This window comes from Hyperolius riggenbachi, chromosome 4, assembly GCF_040937935.1.
Source record: "Hyperolius riggenbachi isolate aHypRig1 chromosome 4, aHypRig1.pri, whole genome shotgun sequence".
NCBI lineage: Eukaryota > Metazoa > Chordata > Amphibia > Anura > Hyperoliidae > Hyperolius > Hyperolius riggenbachi.
In genome coordinates, this window is record NC_090649.1 from 428,978,152 (window position 1) to 428,991,095 (window position 12,944).

The 12,944-nt window shown below is 43.4% G+C and overlaps 1 protein-coding gene across 8 annotated transcripts in view; it reads left to right on the forward strand.

The window, feature by feature from the left end:
• The window catches only part of TASP1 (taspase 1), a 214,560-nt gene that overhangs the window by 70,222 nt on the left and 131,394 nt on the right, over positions 1–12,944 (forward strand). The gene's annotated exons all lie outside the window — the stretch shown is intronic.

Genomic DNA, 12,944 nt, shown 5'->3' on the forward strand with positions numbered 1-12,944 from the left:
AAGCAAACAGACACTTTTTTTTTCCCCTGAAAATATCTCCTCCTTATGTCTCTCTAAAGTCTGTATTATCAGTGCAACATTTAGTTTCTGTGTGTATGTGTATATGTATGTATGTATGTATGTATGTATGTATGTGTGTATATACACACACACACACACACACACACACACACACACACACACACACACACACACACACACACACACACACACACACACACACACACACACACACACACACACACACACACACACACACACACACACACACACACACACACACACACACACACACACACACACACACACACACACACACACACATATACATATACATATACATATACATATACATACACACATACATATACACACACACACATACACACACACATACACACACATACACACACATACATACACATGAATTTGTGGGTTGCTTTTTAATGTCCGATTAAACCTGAAATTGAAAGAGGTGCTGTGTATCCCCACATATAAGCCTACCTGAACACGGTGCCACCAAGTGCAGGCCCAACCGACGCATCCAATTTCGGGCTTAGTCGATTGCTCTTAGTGCAAGATGTCGGGGCAGAAGTTGGTTGATTGGGTTTGTGGCGGTACGGCGGCTGATTTTGTAACAAGTGATGACGAAAAGACGTTGCCCCCGCCGCTGCCCCCCAGTGTATAAATGTGCCCCCCGTTTGTGCATATATACATTACCTGTCCTGTGCCAGCCTCTACGTGGTGTCCGTCTGTCTCTCTCTGGGTTCTATCAACTGCATACACGCATACTACGGCGCATAGCGTCTGACATCAGACATTATGCGCCGCCGCCAGCATGTATGCGACTGATAGAACCCGGAGAGATGGACGGACACCACACAGAGGCTGACACAGGACAGGTAATGTATAATGCACACACGGGGGGGGGGGAGGGGAGTTGGTACACAATTATACAATAGGGGGGCGGATGCGACCGGCTCAGCCGATTCCCTGAAAATTGCATGCTAAGATCGGACGGGAATCGGCCTGCAGTATATGGGCAGCTTCGTCAAAAAGACAAATTTATATCTAATCAGATTCGATTAGAGATAAATTTGTCTCTTTGTCGAATCTGCTCATAATCTTCAGATGTATGGGCACCTTAAGTTCACTGTCATGTGACCCCATTGAACCTGGAGCTATAGTGACCAGTTCAGAAGTTGCCAGGTAGGCAGATGCATGGATGTAATGCCAGGCAGGGTATGCATTTATCAGCAGGCTCCAACAGGCGGTATGTATTGGGGGGCAGGTGAGGGGTGTTGTTATATCGCCATTTCATGGAATCCCCTCCCCCCATTTTAAACCTAATCTCTGGTAATATATGATAGATTGTCAAAGCAGTCATTTCAATAAGTTGATTATGAATGTTGCCTTAGGTACTAAACCTTTACAATGCATAAACCCATTGTGTAGCTCTGCCTGCCTGCAGCTGTGCACCTATCCATACAGATAGACATCAGCTGCCTCAATAGTTTCCAGATATCTGTTAGCAGATGGAGGTCTTTAGTTGTTTTCCACCTGCTTCCTGTGTGCAAGTCCACCTCACGTACATGGGACAGGTTTTCTACCACTATGCAGGAATGCTGGGAAGTGTAGTCTGACATCTATTATTGTTACTTTGACGGTCCCATGGTCATGGCGATTAAAACCGTTCAAGAACCACTACTATCCCTATAGGTGATTAAAAGGCAGAGGTTTTAGTTTGCAAAAAAAAAATTGCATTATTTTGCATGCTCACATACACCATGTAGAGGCCCTTCTAGGTCAGTATGTGTCCTATGAGGACATAGACAAATGTACCTTCCTAAAGTGTCCTCATTTGTGTCGTCATGAGCCTGGATTCTGTAGTTTTTTTTTTTTACCTTAAGCTTTCAGGACTTGGGAGGAAGTCACTGTGTGACATTATCATTAGGGCTTGGCAGGCATTTTGTGTGTACCTGGTCTTGTTTTATTGAAAAGTGTTGTATTTTTTTTAGGTGAGGTGAGTAGGGTGAGGGCCCTGAGTAGCTATTTTTTAATTGCACAAACAGTTCCTGAACATCAGCTTTTTGGAATATTGCACAGGCCATCGATCTTAACACTATCAGATGCCCAAGAATGAACAGTTCAGTCCCATTCCTCCCATGCACACTCAACAATCTAGTCCACTTCACAATGTCACTCTCCATATAGCAGTAGCTTCTCCCAGGATAACTGGCGTTTCCACGCTGCTTACTGTCTACTTCTGCCTACATCATCCGCTGGGTGGGCTGGCCACAACCTGGACTCTGGGTTGGAGTTTCCGTCTACCTCCGTTCTGCTATTGGCTGACGTCTGTCCTTAGTACTCCTCCTGGCTAAATCCAAGGTGCAATGGATGACAGGCGTGAGAGCTACTGCTGGGCTCCAGATCTCCTAATCCATTATCGCTGCAGCTCTTCTGGGAACTGTCCAGCAGGTGAAACGTGGCATGATGCTAGACCATTGGCTTATTAAAGTTCTTCAGATGTGATTCTTACAGAGGTGACTGAAGTTTTCCAACATTGTTTCCCTTCTCATGCTGTCTAGATGGAGAACAGACAGCATGAGTCATCAGGAAGGTCAGCAAGCAGGCTTGAGTGAGACCTGCAGGATCTATTTATATGGCTAGGTAAGACAGGAGAAAACCTGTTCAGAGTACAAACCCAAATCCTAAAACACTTCCATGGGTCCACCACAAGGTTACTTTGATGTGTGGGCTTTCACCTATTAGCATTTTTCTTTATGTTCTTAAGGTCGCCTACTCAAAAAAAACAAAACAAAAAAAAGGAAGAAGGATTACGGTACTTTTTTATGTCTCTTGATTGCCAGAGAGTCTTTTTCTCTTGCTCAACATCTTCCAAGTTGTTTATAAAATAGATACTCTAGAATTTGTTTCCAACTCAGTCATGTTAGTCAAAATAGTAACATGTTGTTTAGGAACAAAGCTGATTTTCTTTTTCCATATTGCGTGTTGGATTTGTGGTAAACATCAATAGCAGATCCTCACTTATCTCACTTCCGATGTTTTTGGCAACAGCATCTATGATGTCTTACAGATCCGTCTGGCAGGAATTCTGAAGTCAAGTTCATTTACTTGTTAAAGGGCCACTGAACCCCCATACTGAACTCATTTTCAAACCCTGAGTGCGTAATACTATTTTAACCTGACCTGACCCTCACCCGCATTTCATTTCTCTTTATAATTTGAATACAAACGTTTCCACTGGTTCTGCCAGTGTTATGATTATTTGATCTCATTGACGTCCAGATCCATAAGTTCTATCCTTTGGATCTAACAGGCACCAAACTGTCATAGCTATCCAGCTGTAAAAGAACGTAAGGTTTTCGGCTGTCCAGTTCCTTGCTGCCTGCATGTTGCCAAATGAAGCAAAAAGAACAGAATGTCCACTGGTTTCATAGTGCCTACTGTATAGTGTTTGATATGGTGAGTTTTTTATGTGCTCTACCTGTACTGCCACCTGGTAACCAGAAGAGTGTGTTACTAATTTCCTGTTTATAATAAACCATTTCGAAGCCGGGGTGCAACTACAAGGGAGAGGCCTCTGCTACCGCTGGGTGAACCAGAGCTGTAAGGGGGCCCCAACGTCTACTACTACTACTACTACTACTACTATACTCCCTCCAATAAAGAGGTCCTCCATCCTTTAGATCAAGTTTTTTTTTTTGTGGCTACACTTATGAGTGAATAGATTATGATGTCCATACTTTTTTGATGACTCTTGCAAGATGGGCTGTGAGGGTCACCATGGGTAGGCAAGAGAAAGGTTGTGAACATAGGGAAGCCCCATCAAGATTTTGCTTGGGTGGGGCGCATGATTTGTAGTTATGCCCCTGGTTTAAAGTGAACCAGAGATGAAGCACTCTTATGTATTTTACCATATATATCAGTGGGAATATTAGAGAAAACAACCTACCCTGCTCTCTGTTTTATCCTTCACTGCTCAGCCTGCTTGTTATCAGCTCTGATAAAATCCCCGACTAAGCATTCAGTCTGGCTTTGCTCAGTAATCATTATAGCTGAGTCATTATAGCAGAGCCAGAAGGGGGCGGGTTTGGGCTTGAAAAGACATCAGAAAAGATAGACTCCGCTATAATGATTCCTGAGCAAAGCCAGACTGAATGCTCAGTTTGGGATTTTATCAGGGCTGATAACAAGCAGACTAAGCAGTGAAGAATGAAACCGAGAACAGGATAGGCGTTTTCTCTAATGTTCCCCACTGATATATATGGCAAAATACATGAGGGTGCTTTGTCTCCGGTTCACTTTAAAGCATTAAAATAGCAAAGCCATCAGATTTAGTGACTGATAACTAGGCCCTTTTTATGGAGCCATTTTATTTTTTTCTGTAATGGTTGAGGTTTGAATAAGTTTGATAAAGAGTCCAGGATGTACTACACTATAATTTTTTTTATGTATGTATCTGAGGAAATAATAATAAAAAATGGCAGATTAATGTGAAAGGACGACTATATTGCTAGAACTGTTGGATAAGGATTTAGTCTTTAAACGCTAACACTGAACCTATGACACTTTTTTTATAAAAATGGGGGTGAATGCTTAATTGAATGATTCGTTTGTAGTAAATGGACTAATGAAGTAAAGAAAACGCTTACTGCCTGATTTTCCTTTTATTTTATTTTAAACCTGTCACACTGGCACTTGGGTTTCCAACCAGGGTTGTGGAGTCGGTACAAAAATCATCCGACTCCTCAGTGTACAAAACCTCCTACTCCAGGTGCCAAAAATAGCTCTGACTCCTTAGTCTAATACTTACCAGGGCTGTGGATTTGGTACAAAAATCATCCGACTCCTCAGGTACCCAAAATTGCTCCAACTCCGACTCCACAGCCCTGTTTCCAACACAGGTAGAACTAGTTTTGTTAACTAGTTTTATGTGAATGAACTGACCATGGTATAGAGAAAAAGCAAGAAGGTTCAGGCTAGGATGTAAAATCATAGCATTGTGTTAGGCTCGGTTCCCTCTAGAGCCGGATTTTCAACGGCCAGTAGGCGAAGCGAAGGAAAACAGCGCCGGAGATTTCGGTGCTGTCGTGGGCCATAAAATATAGCCATAATTATGGCTAAACTGGTGCTTAGACAGTAATTTGGGTGCAGTCAAAAGACTGAGCCCAGATTACTTTAAAAACTGTGTAATTCGACAACTAAATTACGTCTTTCTCCCTGGGTCCATGGCAGCCTGGTGGGGGAATAGTAATTAATGCAGCCGGTACTTGTGCAGGAACAGGGTGAGCAGTTTTTAGGCTTCACCCTGCGCTCAAAATTCCTGGCGGCTTAATTATACGTATGCCCAGCAGGAGCGTCCGCTCTGACGGTCAAGTTGGAGTCTATAGCAGATGCGTTTCCTCCATAGGCTTCTAGATACCGCATGCACTGTTACAAAATATCCTTTAAAATGAATACAGTCATGCCCTGGCATTGTGTGAACTCTGCTAAAGTTCTCTAGCAGAGAAAATATAACAAACAAACAAAATGGGAAAAAAATAACAAAAAAACTAAGTACAGTAGTCTGAATACCAAAAGAAAAAAATAAAGTTGTACCAGCAAGCTACGTCAGCTGAAACAAGGTGCTGAAGAAATATCCAGATGCTTATATGCACTTAATATTAATGACGCACACAGTTTGTCTTAAATAGTTCTTTTTTTAACTCTACTTGTGAATTAGTGTTCATGTCTATCCAAAACATGCACTTACTGCAGAGTTACCCTGCTATGGACCATTCACTTACTCAAGGGTTGTTCAATCTGCCCATCGAGCACAGTAGGACGCCTGAATCCAGTATTGTTTTTTCTTTCTTATGTACACCTTCAGTCTGGGACTTCAACAATAACTTCTGCAAAGTTAAAAGGGAACCTGAAATGAGAAGCATATGGTGGCTGCCATATTTACATAGCTACATAATGTAGTTATTTGAGTTGAAAAAAGACATGCTTTCATCAAGTTCAACCAGAAAATATGTTACACCACTAGCCCTTTCCCTTTACATGTTTATTTCCTTCTAACCACTTAACCCCACAGGCTAGTTTACCCTTACTGCCAAGTGCCATTTTTACCTGTCAGTGCTCCTCCCATTCATTTGGCCATAACTTTATTACTTCTTATCACACCTAAATGATCTATATCTTGTTTTATACTTTATTTTCTAAGCATTTTAGAGGGGGAATGAACAAGAGAAAATATGAAAAACACTTTATGGGCCCAATCCAATTTACTTTTTCTCTTAGGAGATCATTTATATATTCTGTTTAAAATATCTTTTGCACTCTGCAAGTAAAAAAAAACAAACTTACTTTTTGTAAGTACTGTCAAATTATTCAGAGTATTTTCTTGCTTGCTGATGGCCTAAAAGGCATTTATAAATAAGATGTGAAAATATCACCTAGGAGAAAACTTATGAGAAAAAGTGAATTGGATCAGGCCCTATTTCTCCAATTCCATCCCTTATAGTTTTAAAATAAACAATGCTACTATAGATAAAACCCACACGTTTTCTTTGCCCTTCTGTCCCGGCTATCACAACATTTAAATTATGTTCCTAGTACAATGTATGTTGACAATATATTTAGAAATAAAGGTGTATTTTTTTCTAGTTTGTGTTTTTGTACCCCATTAATAATTACAAGCCCCTATTTGCTAATATATACATATTAAAAAAGCTGAGCGCCTTAGGTACTGTATTTTTCGGACCATAAGACGATCCGGACCATAAGATGCACCTAGGTTTAGAGGACAAAAACAGAGGAAAAAAATATATATAACCTGGTGTGTCTATGGTGCAGGGACGTCTTGTGGACTTTTTCTCCTTCAGTGGTCTCTATTTATGCTACACTGCCCAGCTACACTAACCCCTGCAACACTAACTACCCTAGATCAACCCTTGCTGCCCCACTAGCTACACTACCTACCCTAGACTTACCCCTGCTGCCCCACTAGCTACACTAACTACCCTGGACTAACCCCTGCTGCCCCACTGGCTACACTAACTACCCTAGACTAACCCCTGTTGCCCCCCCCCCTCCAGCTACCCTAACTAATAACTGCCACAGAAGATCTCACCAGAGAAGGCCTGCAAGTCCTCTTCTTCCTCTTCTTCATCTTCTTTCATCCTCCAGCGGAATGCTTTAACTCGGACTACTCTTTGTGTCTCAAGACCTGCTGTACAAATCCTCCAAGGCCTCCATTAAAGTCTATGACAAGATGTGGGTGTGGCCAGCATGGCAGCAGGATAGGAGCACTCGTGCCGAAAACACACTGCTGAGATCGGGGACACACACTGGGGCTTATTGCTGTCAGCCTGTGGGCAGAAAACGGCTGTTATGCACTACCTGTTGTAGCTGCCAGATGCCTGTTTTATTGCTGTGGCCAGCACTTCCGATCCTTGCTGCGGCATGTCGCAAAGGAGAAAACGTGATGGGGCGCCTGGGCAGCTTGACGGAAGGGCGCATCTACGGGAGCTTCTAAGGCAAATCAGGGACACACCAGGGCGGCCAGCATTCCTGATCTTCACCGCGGCATGTTACAAGGAAGAAAACATTCTGGCGTCCCTGGCCAGCTTGTCGGAAAGGCGCAGCTTCCGTGCTTAGCCGTGTTTTAGCCGCCAGATGCCATGTGTTCAGTGCTGTTACGTCACCGCGGCCAGCACTCCAGCTGCAAAGAAAACATGCTGGGGGGCCTGACCAGCTTGTTGGAACTGTCAGAGGCAGATCAGGGACTCACCAGGATGGGCAGCATTCCCAATCCCCCCCGCAGCATGTCGCAGAGAAGAGAACATGCTGGAGACAGAGTAGGAGACAGGAGGATTTGAATCATGCTGGATGGCTACGCTCTATAGGTACTTGGTTGGGGACACGCAATTTCGGCCATGCATTTAGCTGCACATTCGGACCATAAGACGCAGGGACTTAAACCCACCCCCCTCCCACACCTCTATTCCTCTCTGATTGGCTAATATTTGTCATGCTGAGACAATGCACTTTCTATTGCAGAGCTGGGTGGGAGTGGCTGGAGACTGGTAGGAGGACGGGCAGAGGAGAGTAAGGGAGGAAATTACATCAGGATTGACTTCAAGATAAACACAGTTAAAAAAGAGAATCCTAAGAAGGATTTTCTCTTTTTTTTACTATACAAAAATCACTAAAATTAAAATGTGGACAGTGCAATACATATGTTATGTAAGTAGAGCAAGTATTTATCTACTTATATATGTGGGTTTCTTTTCTGAGCTAGTATGGCTGACAGCTCCTAAAGCAACCTGGGCACAATGTACATAAAGATATTTAAAGCAGGGACTAGGGAGAAGGCAGCAGGGGTAAAATAACTTGCCTACACCACATTAGCCAAACACAAGATGTGAATGCTCACTCCAAGGCAGCTGTTGGAGCAGAGTGTTCTGTACATGCAGATGGGCACCCAGTATAACAAGTTACAATTATTTACTGAAGGAAAACATGCAGAGAGATAATCTACACCACCATCAGGTAATACAGCTTACTTAGAACACAGAATGAATACAGGAAATCACAATACCATAGAGATCATTGCAGCACTTTACATTTTACAGTGGCATCTTGTTTTACCATACTGCATTGTAGGTCATTCTGTTGAATATAACCAACAACAGCCACTTTAAATTGGTCCGCACACAGCCTGTCAGCCAATAAAAAGATGCAGATACTTGCACCTGTGTCTGCAATGCCAAATGTAGCAAAAACTGAAACATATGGCCATAGACAGGAGAGAGGGCTCACAATCATAGATTATGTGACCAGCAGGGGCCACCATGTGCAGGTATCCATTTTAAAAGCTCCCCTCTCTACCAATGACCTGTACACCACATCTCCCAGCATACACCAGGGGCCAAGAACACGCTGGATTTGCACCCCATTTGAAGTGTTGTCATGACAGCTGCAAGATGGATGCCTTTGTGGAGATGGAGGCTAAGTAGATAAGTAAATTTACCGCTGTCCCCGCACAAAGCCACCATCAGTTATATACCTCCTTTAGGGGAAGTGCATTGTATTTAGATGGTGCTAAGTTCGCTTTGAGTATATGTGTATTTTCTGTGCATAGAAATATAGGGGTTTTATTCCTCATGTGATTTTTAACTGAAGAAGTTTAAATCGGTAAAAGTGTTCGGTATTTATCGCCAGCTCTGACCAGCCAGTTATTCACAATCTCCATGTGATATAAGTTGACAGATGTAGCAGAGAGACAATAGGGAAAACCACACAGCCCAGCTTCTCACCCCATTTGATCCCATACTCTGGCGGGCAGGACTACAGAACGGCAGAGCAGGAGAAGGAGACATTTTAAAAGGCTTGCTTGTATCCCTTTAGATGTGCTTATCTGTACACCGATACACAGAAGAGCTCTCTCTAGTTTGTAGAGCCGAACATCTAAAGGGATGCTGGGGATGCACTGGACAGAAAATTGAAAGTCTCATGCACAGACTTGTAAAAGAAGACTGATAGCTGCCTGTCTGATCTGCTCCACAGCTGGTGAGACTACTTAACAGGGCTTAGTGAATTGAAGCATATTTTTTCTGTATTATTAACTTCTACTGCACACGGAATATCTTCGTAAATTTGGTAAAAAAAAGTGTAAAATACTGAATGCGGTATTTTGCCGACCTTAATTATGTTACCAAATTGCCCTTAGTAAATTGAGGCCAAAATGTCCAACTGTAAGCGCTATACTTTCTATTGACCACAGAAACACTTTCCCTATATCTGGATATGTCGCCTACTTCAAGTCCTGCCCATTTGAGACAGACTTGCTAAATAGACACAGGAGCCTTGCCATTTTTTTACTGACACTTAATTTTCATTCCTTCGGTTTTATTTGCTAGTGAGTTGTGTAATTTAGTTTTACAGTGTCTGGTTAAGTACAGAGCGCAGCCCATGATGCAGCTGAGATTCTCTGCAATTTAGCTGTTAGATGGATCTGGAAACGTAGGAATTTAATAAAAAGCGCTGAAGCTGGAGGTGTCTACAGCTCACTTTATAGGAATGTAATCGGAGTCTGCCCTGCATCAAACTGTTTGTGTTCTTTTTATCCACAAGAAGAAGAACCCAACTGCTCCAGGCTGCAAAATGCAACCGTGTGTGAAGAGCAGATTATTTGCAGATTTTGGAAGAGATTGGAGGTGTTTAGTGGAGGTTGTCATTACACTATGACTAATCCAGTTAAAGAAGCACTGTCATGAGGGCAGTATCTTGTAATCAGCGTTAGGAAAATGAAATCAATTGACATAGAAAACCCTCGAAGATAAGAATACACCTTATGCCGTGTTGTGGTAGAGATGCTAAATTAAGAAAGACGTGCCTTATCTCTTAAAGTGGACCCAAATTAAAAATACAAGAATTCAGAAATAAAATCTTTTTTCTAAATTATAATAATAAATGGCAGCCTTTTTTCAGCTGCATGATGACAAATATAAAATATTTTACATTTATTGGAGGAACCCCTCTCTTCCTTTCATATTGCTGGGACAGAATCCGGCAGATTGGTGGAGGGGATAAAAACAAAGCACAGGCTGCTATTGCTTCCTCGTCCAGATAGGCACTGCTGCTGCCGCCGGCTGGTGCGCGCGCTCCCGCCGCTTGCCCCCCGATCAGTGAATGGGAATATAATTCCCATTCACCGATCTAACTTCCCCGCAGAAATACTGACGCTTTCTATCCAGAGAGTGCGGAATTTCTGCCCCAAGGAAACTTCTCCCCAGCATTTTAGTTCCTGGATGTGAGATCGTTCGCATCCAGGACTTTTTTCACTGTGGCCATCTTGTGGCCAAATAGTAAACTGCACCCACATACATTTTTAATTAAAAAAAATATTATTTTACATTTAAAATTAGCAATTTACCTCTCACACCAAAAATTACCCACATACATTTTTTTAATTAAAAAAAAAACAAAACATACATAGTTACCCAAGGGTCTGAACTTTTTAAATATGCATGTCAAGAGAATATGTTATTACATTATTTAAAATTATAAGCTTATAAATAGTGATGGACGCAAATTGAAAAAATGCACCTTTATTTCTAAATAAAATATCGGCGCCATAAATTGTGATAGGGACATCGTTTGAACGGTGTAATAACCGGGACAGATGGGCAAATAAAATACATGAGTTTTAAGTACGGTAGCGTATATTAATTTCAAACTATAATTGCCAAAAACTGAGAAATAATGAAATTTTTTCATTTCTTTCTTAATCTTTCTGTTAAAATAGATTTAGAAAAAAATAATTCTTAGCAAAATGTACTACCCAAAGAAAGCCTAATTAATTGCGGAAAAAACAAGATATAGCCGGTTAAACTGTAATATCACCCACTTGAGCCATAGGAAAACATGGACATTACATTACACATTCAGTTGTAACTGACTGCAGCTGATATATAACTGAAAGCAACTGGTATATTTCAGAAGTCAGCATCATCTTTCTGCCACGACCAGGTAGAGTTTCAACAGTGCCCTTTGCCTTGAATTTGCGAATGATACTTCCTATGGTGTCTCTTGGTATGTTTAACATCTTTGCAATCTTCTTATAGCCATTGCCCTTACTGTGAAGAGAAATTACCTCTTTTCTTGTGTTCCTGGACCATTCTCTTGACTTCACCATGTTTGTAAACACACCAGTAAATGTCTAGAAGGAGCTGAGTATCACAGTCATTTTAAATCATCCTAATTGGTGCTTATTATGCTTGATTGCTGCTCGTTAACATCCACAGGTGTTTTCAATACCTGATCTTAAGAGTGGTAGTCTTTAACCACTTGAGGACCCACCCTTTACCCCCCCTTAAGGACCAGCGCTGTTTGTTGGGATCTGTGCTGGGTGGGCTCTGGTGCCCCCAGCACAGATCAGGGTGCACGCAGAGCGATCAGATCGCCCCCCTTTTTTCCCCCCTATGGGGATGATGTGCAGGGGGGGTCTGATCGCTCCTGCCTGCAGGCATGTTGCGGGGGGGGGGGGGGGGAACCTCAAAGCCCCCCTCCGCGGCGAAATTCCCCCCTCCCTCTCCTACCTTTCCCCCCTGGTGATCGGGGCTGCACAGGACGCTATCCGTCCTGTGCAGCCAGTGACAGGACGTCCCGTCACATGGCGGCGATCCCCGGCCGCTGATTGGCCGGGGATCGCCGATATGCCTTACAGCAGCGCCGTACAATGTAAACAAAGCAGATTATTTCTGCTTGTGTTTACATTTAGCCTGCGAGCCGCCATCGGCGGCCCGCAGGCTATTCACGGAGCCCCCCGCCGTGAATTGACAGGAAGCAGCCGCTCGCGCGAGCGGCTGCTTCCTAATTAATCAGCCTGCAGCTGGCGACGCAGTACTGCGTCGCTGGTCCTGCAGCTGCCACTTTGCCGACGCACGGTATAAGCGTGCGGTCGGCAAGTGGTTAAGGGGTTGAATAATTGTCAATGAAGAAATCACAAAAAAAAAAAAAAAAAAAACATTTAACCACTTCCGGGTTTCGGGTGGTTTTGCTGATCTGTGCTGCGGGGGCTCTTCAGCCCGCAGCACAGATCGGATAGCAGCCAGGGCAATCAGACTTCTCCCCCCCCCCTTTTTTCCCCACTAGGGGGATGTCCTGCTGGGGGGGGTCTGATCGCCGCCAGCTGTTTGCGCTTGCGGGGGGTGGCTCTTCAAAGCCCCCCTCCGCAGCGCTTTCTGGCCTCCTTCCCCTTCCCTCCCTCCCCCTGTGAGTGGCGCAGGACGGAAATCCGTCCTGCGCCGCCTCAGATAGGCTTCAGCCTATCAGATGCCGGCGATCCCCGGCCAATCAGAGGCCGGGGATCGCTGATTTCCTGTACGGCGCTGCTGCGCAGCAGCGCCGTATGTATGTAAACAGCGGAGAAG